The sequence below is a fragment of the Scomber japonicus genome, chromosome 9, assembly GCF_027409825.1.
Source record: "Scomber japonicus isolate fScoJap1 chromosome 9, fScoJap1.pri, whole genome shotgun sequence".
NCBI classification, from domain to species: Eukaryota; Metazoa; Chordata; class Actinopteri; order Scombriformes; family Scombridae; genus Scomber; species Scomber japonicus.
The window spans coordinates 39,108,242-39,116,377 of record NC_070586.1 but is presented as its reverse complement, the minus strand read 5'-3'; positions in this window follow the sequence as shown (position 1 = coordinate 39,116,377).

The following is an 8,136-nucleotide window of genomic DNA, read 5'->3' as shown; positions in this document are numbered from 1 at the left end:
AAGTTCCCAGTTAATAAATACTATTCAGCATGATAAAAAAAAATGCACATGATAAAAGATGATGCACTGACTACTGCAGCACCATCCAAAGTTTCTAAATAAACTCCAGAATTACATCCAGAACTCTGCTCACAAACTCCTGCTCCCCGTGACCACATTGCCCCTGTCCTCCAGAACCTCCACTGGCTCCCTGTTCCCCCGCCCGCATCACCAACCTACTTCACTGCCACACTCCTTTCTGCTCCTCCTGATGCCAACTTCCTGTCTCCACCATCCTGGACAAAATATGAAGCCTTCTCCATAGCTCCATAACTTATTTTATTATTGTTGGGTTTTTTTTTTTTTTTTTAAAACAGTTTTTTATCGATTGCTTCCACACTATAACTGTGACGCCATCTTCCATTTCTCAAAACTAGAAACACTATTCTCCTGTTTTCACTCACTGGCATTAAGTATCATTAATTCATCATCACAGCTGAAACCTCATTAACACATTATTGCCCACATAGAAACACTGAGTCTAAATGGTTCTCACATCTATCAGAAGCTCACATACTGTAGATAACAAGGCCATTAGTCACTTCATATATGATCACTTTCTTTATATACAAATACTTTTTCAAATACATATCAAACAATATTAAACATTTCATTCATGGAAATGATTTTACTGTATTATGTCCTCTTTACCAGTTGTATGTATATATGACAAAATTACCTATATATATAAATAAAAATTATATATATATATATATATATATATATATATATATATAAATATAATTTTTATTTATTTATTTATTTTTTTACAGTAGGCTACATTTACTTTTTCACTCAATTTCAGTGTATTTGACCACAGTACTCTGAGGAATAAAACATTTAATCTCCATGTAAAGACAGAGGAAAGCCTTAATCATATTCATTGCAATATCAGGTTTTTATGGTAGTGTTTTAAATTGATCTCACCAGTGTGTGTGTGTGTGTGTGTGTGTGTGTGTGTGTGTGTGAGTGTGTGTGTGTGTGTGTTAATGAAATGTGTCTATGCAATCAAGAAACACTGTAACTAATGTCTAGTGTCTTTTAGAAGCATGAAATGTGCTCTATAAATAAAATGTATCTTATTATTATTATTATTATTGCAGTCATAATAACAATTTTCATAATAAAATTGGTTAAAACATTTTGTATTTACAACATATCACTGTGTGATATGACACAATCATTACCTCTGTTTCCTGTGCTGCTAGTTATGTATTTCTGTTTTTGTTTTTTTGTTTTTTTTTGTTGAGGTCAGTCAAATTATTTTGCTTCAAAATAATAGTAGGCTATGCATGTATCACACTTAAATCATCTGTATGAATGTAAAAGCACCAATGAACCCGTTTATGTTAAAAACGCATTTAATATTTTCTAAATTGTCTTTTTTTTTTCTTTTCAAATTTTGAAGGGATTAGTCCCGAATTACGTGAAGGCAACATTAACCCATGAAGACCTAACCACAAAAACATATCAATCCGCGCTGTGTACATTCGAACTCAATTACAGACGTATAGGCAGCTCGTAACCATAGCAACATGACAAAATGACCTATCTCTGTGCCGCCGAGGGACTACATATCTCGGCGGAGCGATAGACTAAAGCGACGTCGGGGATTGAACAGTTGTGCTTAGGCTACAGTGTGTCACGGCCTAAAATAGTGAACGCCTCAGAGAAACATGTCCGCTTTAATGTTCTAGTTTAATGAGTTTGATTGAAAGAGTTTGGCGGGGTTGTTTTGGGTGAGTGATGAAACAATGAGAGCTTTTTTTCTTGTGGAGGCGGAGCGGGGGGCAGAGCCGCACTACAAGCCGCCAGTGAAAGGGTTAAAGTGGGGAGCCAGTGGACCACACATGCTGGAGGAGCTGAACACTGACCAAACCTGTTTAGATCAGCCAGGAAGCTTCATTTAGCTCAGACAGGCCAAACTAATGGACTTGACAGGATTAACGCCATGAATAAAAGTATAAAAGGTCAAAAATAATTCCTATACAGCTTCCTCAGCGGGGGATTTTAGTGTCAATATGTCCGATTAAATTATTTTTAACGAATTTCAAAACACAACGAGCCTTGTGGAAATCATTTAGATCATTTTTCTAATTTTAGGCCTATTGCGTGAGAATAAATCCAACACAAATAGACTATTTATTATCATTGATTCTCATATGAAAACTGTGCTTTTTTACAATGGTCAGATTTATTCTAAATGATTCACAGTGTGTCATGAAGATGTTTCTGTTGCCTTTTGTTGAGTGACAGTGAAGGAATAATAGTTTATTATAGTGTGATAATCCTTTCTTTGTGGGCCTAACACCATTTATTACAGCCACACCAGCAGGAAGGAACTGTTTAAATTAGGATGATTTTTTTAATGACAGGATGCTACTTTTATATTTTGTTTTGGTTTTTGTTTTTTTTTAGAAATGACAGCAAAAAACTGTAAATTTATTAAAAAAAAAAGTTGGAGTGGACCATCATTGTTATTGCAGTCTGTGTCAAACAAGAGAATAAAATAAAGATGAAATAAAAACAATCATTACATCTTATAAATGATTCGATTTTTAGGTAAATAACAGACAAACATTCTTTCATTTGTTTCAATTTAACAACCAAAAATGAATCACATGAACTTCTCTATTTAAATCAGGATTGTTAGATAGAATTAGAACAAGTGACTAAACGTATGAACTCGGTTGTCTTTATTTTAACAGATTTTATTAGAATAATTATTGTGATGTCAGATCACACACACACACACACACACACACACACACACACACACACACACACACACACACACACACACACACACACCAGAGCCTCCAAATGTCTACATATGAGAATCATTTCTATTTTAGGATAGATCAATTGCATTATAAGAAACAGCTGTTTCTATCAGAGCAAACATAGTCTGAACTAAATATGAAGTCTAGGTTATCTAATGTGCTTTAGAAACGTTCCATTAACACTGATAAGAATAGAAGAGTTCAACGAATAAACCATAAAAATAAAAAATAAGAAAACAAAAACGAGACAAATGTTTCATTTCATTTAAAAAAAGTCCTATAATTAAAATGACACTTTATTTATTTATTTGGTCTTTAATTCAACAGTTATTAAAAATGACTTCTTCCTCTTTAGGGAAACACTTTCTGCATCATACTGTTTGACTGTTTCAATTATGTGCATGAAAAACTTTAAAGTTCAATTTAAAGTAATATCATCAGTAAAATCCAGATAAATACAGTAGAGTCAAAGTCTCAAACATAACATAACATAATGAAAGAGTAAAAAGTAAAAAGTACAATATCTCCTCTTTAAAACGGTATAGAATAAATGTGCAACATTTGAGTAACTGTACTGTGTGTGTGTGTGTGTGTGTGTGTGTGTGTGTGTGTGTGTGTGTGTGTGTAATCCTACCCACCTATCTAAATGATGTACAGGTACAGTGAAGTCACATCCACATTGGTTTAGTGTAAAAAAGAAGAAGGAGAAGCAGAGAGCAGAGTTTACAGCTTGGAGGTATAGATAGATAGAGAATTCCAGTGTTCAGCCATCGTGCCTGCATACCTCTCTCACCCCGGGCCAAAAGGTCAGAGGTCATCTGTCACAATAGTGGGAGAACTCTGTTCAAACAACCCTGGAATTCCAGGCAGGGAGCAGGAGGAGGAGAAGGAAGGAGAAGAGAGAGAGAGGAACTGGAACACTGATAATGGGAGGCAGCTGAGAGGGAAGATGGGTGATGATGAGGAGCAATCCCACACACACGCACATACACACACACACACACACACACACACACGCACGCGCGCAGAGGGATGCTGCTGCCCCACATGTGACCCTCAGGAGCAAAAAGAGGAGGAGACAGCCACATTTCATTGGATTATTATTTCATCATATAGACAGACTCATAATCATCTGTTGGGTTTGAACACAATTTTGATAAGTCTTATTTTTCTTGCAGTCCTTAAACCTTGCTGACTAAAGACACACGAGGCACCTGCATCCTCTCCCCTGTAATACACTGCAGAATATCATGCAGGTTGTAAAAGATAACAGTCAACCTGACTTTATGGAGGCAAAAAAATAACTCCAATAACCAATAACTCTGTAGAGTTGAAATATGGAGTTTTTAAGTATTTCAATGAGTGTCCTATAATATATTAATAGATCTGAGGTGTGTAATAGCAGTTTGAATATGATATGATTTTATTATGAATATGGTGTTACCTATATCTGAGGAATGTCATTGATCATATTGACTGATATGTGTGTGTATGAATATGATTATTCTGATCTTATTTAAATGTGACTGTAATGTGTGTGTTGTTATTATTGTGTATAAATGCTATAAATGTATTACAGTCACTGATACTGACTTCTCTAACTGTCACAGTCACATGATCACTGCTGAGCAAGCACTTTCTTTCATATGAGAGAGTGTTCATCCTCTTTTCCCTTACATACGGTTCTTCCCCTAATGTGACCCACAATATACTAACTATCTGAGCCATATTCATCCAAAATGTCAAGAATATTCATTCTTCACATTTAATATATTTAGTTGAAATAGTTCTTTGTTTGTTGTAATATTAGACCATTACATCGTGTTTATAACTAAAGTGTCTGTGCTCTCTGAACCTTTCATTATTTATGACTGTACATTCTCAGTCTTTCTACATCACACTGTAAATTACATACTAGACCGTGATTGGCTCTGAGTTGTGATGTCATAAATCTATAATGTTAACACTGTTTTTTTTAAGTTGATCAGGAAGGCTCTGGACTGATTCATTAACATCTCACTGATCATGTATTAACATTTATATTATAGCTGTGTCACTAATAGAGTTTCTACATGTATAAAGTTGCTGAACTGAGATAAAATGTGTTTAACTGATTTAAACTATGAAATTATTTGTTCTATTTGAATGTATCATTTAAAATGTATTCATTCATTCAATATATTAAACATTGTAAAAATTGAGATTAGAGCTACAAATATAGATATTTATATATATAAATATATATTGATTGTTCTGCCAGTTATTTCCTTTATTGATCGATTAGTTCTTTGGAACATAAATTGTTAGAAAATGGTGAAAACTGTCCATCATTTATTTTCCAAGATGAAGTCCTCAAATATATCTGACTTACTTTCACACACTGAAGAGAGCACAACATATTCACATGTAACATTTAACATTTAACATGCTGGAACCTTCTTTAAAATGATTTGAAACAATTCCATTATCAAAATAGTTGGCAATTAATTAATTAGTTCTTCAACTAAGTTCATTATAATGAATTAATTATTACAGCACTAATTATGATTATTCTAGTTTAGAATAAAGTTATAGAGTTATTTGGTAACATTAAACATTAGTAAATGATTTATTCACCATTAATAAAGCATTTAGTTATGTAATATAAACCCTTACAGGTTGATAAGAGTCAGATGTAAGAAGAACATCATACACACATTTCTATTGACCAGGCTTTTCCTAATGTGACTCACATTATACAAACATGGAAATAAATACATCTCTTTTTCATTTTTGTGCAGCTGATACACATTTTTAAATATGCACATGTACACATTTAAAATCAAATTTTAAAAATAACATTCAAACATTTGTTGTATTCATCATATTCTATAAAATGTGTCCTGGATCATATAACAGTGATTGTGAATGTCTTTCTATAAGCTCAATCAAACATTTATGAATGTGACTTAGAGACTAATTATGAGTCAGAATACAAAGGGTTAAAAAAATTGTAATGAAAGCATGTAGTTCCTCTTCAGTCAACTCCAACAGAATGATTTCATACATTTGCTTTGAAACTGAAATGAATCCATGAAGAGAGGAAACTCCATCAGCTGACAGCGACTGGTTTTAAATGTCACTGTTCTGCTAACGTCGTTATAAGCAACTATCATTTTGCAGCTTTTGCTTTGTTCCACAGCCGATTAAATAAGAAAACAAACGGGGGGGATTCCCTGTGAAGATGGCGTGGGAAAAACTCAGAGGTCTGATTGTTTCTCTCTCTCCTTGTTGTTCTTGTGCTCAGCTTTCCTTTCAGTCAGGTGTCTCCATCCAGACTGAACTGGTATGATAACGGCCAGCTCTGCTCAGCACACATGGAGGAAGAGGGACATCAGATTTAAAGAAGAGATTTCTTACATACCCCTCCACATGTAAAGGATCATTCTGCTTTATTACAATGACTGATCCTTTATCAAACTGAATCTATGTTGTTTAAACTTGAAAGAGATCAGTGTCTTTGTGCAAACAGCTGTTATTTCATCTTTTACTGGACTGATATCTCTATCAGTGAGTTTATCTGCTAAATGTTAATATGGTATAATATTTTTTGATAATGCACATTTTATTCATTGTCTAAATATTGCTTTCTGAATGACTATACTTTGGGGTTTTTTAGGCCTTTTGGCTTGGGTGGGGCCCACCAGGATGCCCTGATATGTGATATCACATACATCACAAACAAAGAACAAAAAGACTGAAAGACAAAGACAGAAAGCTTTAAAACCTAAAACTTGATCCAGGTCACTAGATATTCTTCACCTGTAAGGTTTGGATTGCTCAAGATGCTGCAGTCACTGTAACTCTGGGGGTAAGATAAGTTAAGTTAAGTTGAGTCGAGTCGAGTCGAGTCGAGTCGAGTCGAGTTAAGTTAAGTTAAGTTAAGTTAAGATAAGTTAAGATAAGTTAAGTTAAGTTAAGTTAAGTTAAGATAAGATAAGTTAAGTTAAGTTAAGTTGAGTCGAGTCGAGTCGAGTCGAGTCGAGTCGAGTCGAGTCGAGTTAAGTTAAGTTAAGTTAAGATAAGATAAGTTAAGTTAAGTTAAGTTAAGTTAAGATAAGATAAGTTAAGTTAAGTTAAGTTAAGATAAGATAAGATAAAATAAGATGATAATAATTTAATACATTATTTTAGCAGCAAGTGGATAGCAGAAATAGAAGAGCATCAATAGAGAGAATAAAGAATAATAAATAATAAGTAAGTACAAGATTTAAGATTCCTTTTATTGAGATGAATCAATCATTTCAAGCATTTGTGGTAAAGAGGTATGAGGAATGTAAACATGCACATCAGTTGCCTGATTATGGATGAGCCAATAAGACAAAGCACAGTCATTTTGTATAGTAGCAGTGGTAAATTAATAAATAAATAAATAGTAACATTATTTATAAAAGTAAACACACACACACACACACACACACACACACACACACACACACACACACACACACACACACACACACTCCTGAGAGATACATCTGAAATAAATCTCTTTCATTAGATGATCACTGACTTTGGCTGGAAACCAAGACCATGAGCTTAAAGAGACTAAAACACAAGAAGCTGATGCTGCAGTCAGGTGATCAGGTGATAAGTCTGTACAGGTTCATCACTACACTGGAAACACCTTCATCTTTATATATGTTATATATTCATTAGAATGAACATGCTTTAGCTCACAGTTACAGTCAAATGTACTATTATAACAATATGAGCCCACATTGTGAGTCAGCAATGAACTTGTTGAGCACAATGTTGTGATGGTAAAAATGCTATGTAATAAAATCATGATAATGTAGAAAGGTTTTAACATGAATATCAGCTGATGCTCATATAGAAAGGTTTTAACATGAATATCAGCTGATGCTCATATAGAAAGGTTTTAACATGAATATCAGCTGATGCTCTGTCTCATGCACTCTGCGGTAAAGATTCCTCTGTGTTATCTAGCATGTGTACGTATGTTGCATAGAAATCAATGCTCGCCTCCCTGCACTGCACCGTGACTTACAAACCCCCCTCCTCCTCCTCCCCGCCCCCTGTCTGCATGGGATCCATACCATAATACTCCCTCCCCCCACCCCGCCCCCCCACGTCCTCCTCCTGCAGCTCCGGATCTGAGCTTGCGATCTAAGGCACCATTCCGGATGGATCCGGCATCAGGAAAAAAAGGGAAAATGGGGAGTGTGTTGCCATAGCAACGCCACCTGCCACACAGACATTCACATGGTATAGTGAGAGAGAGAAGAGTGGTGCAGGCTAACATACACTCAGT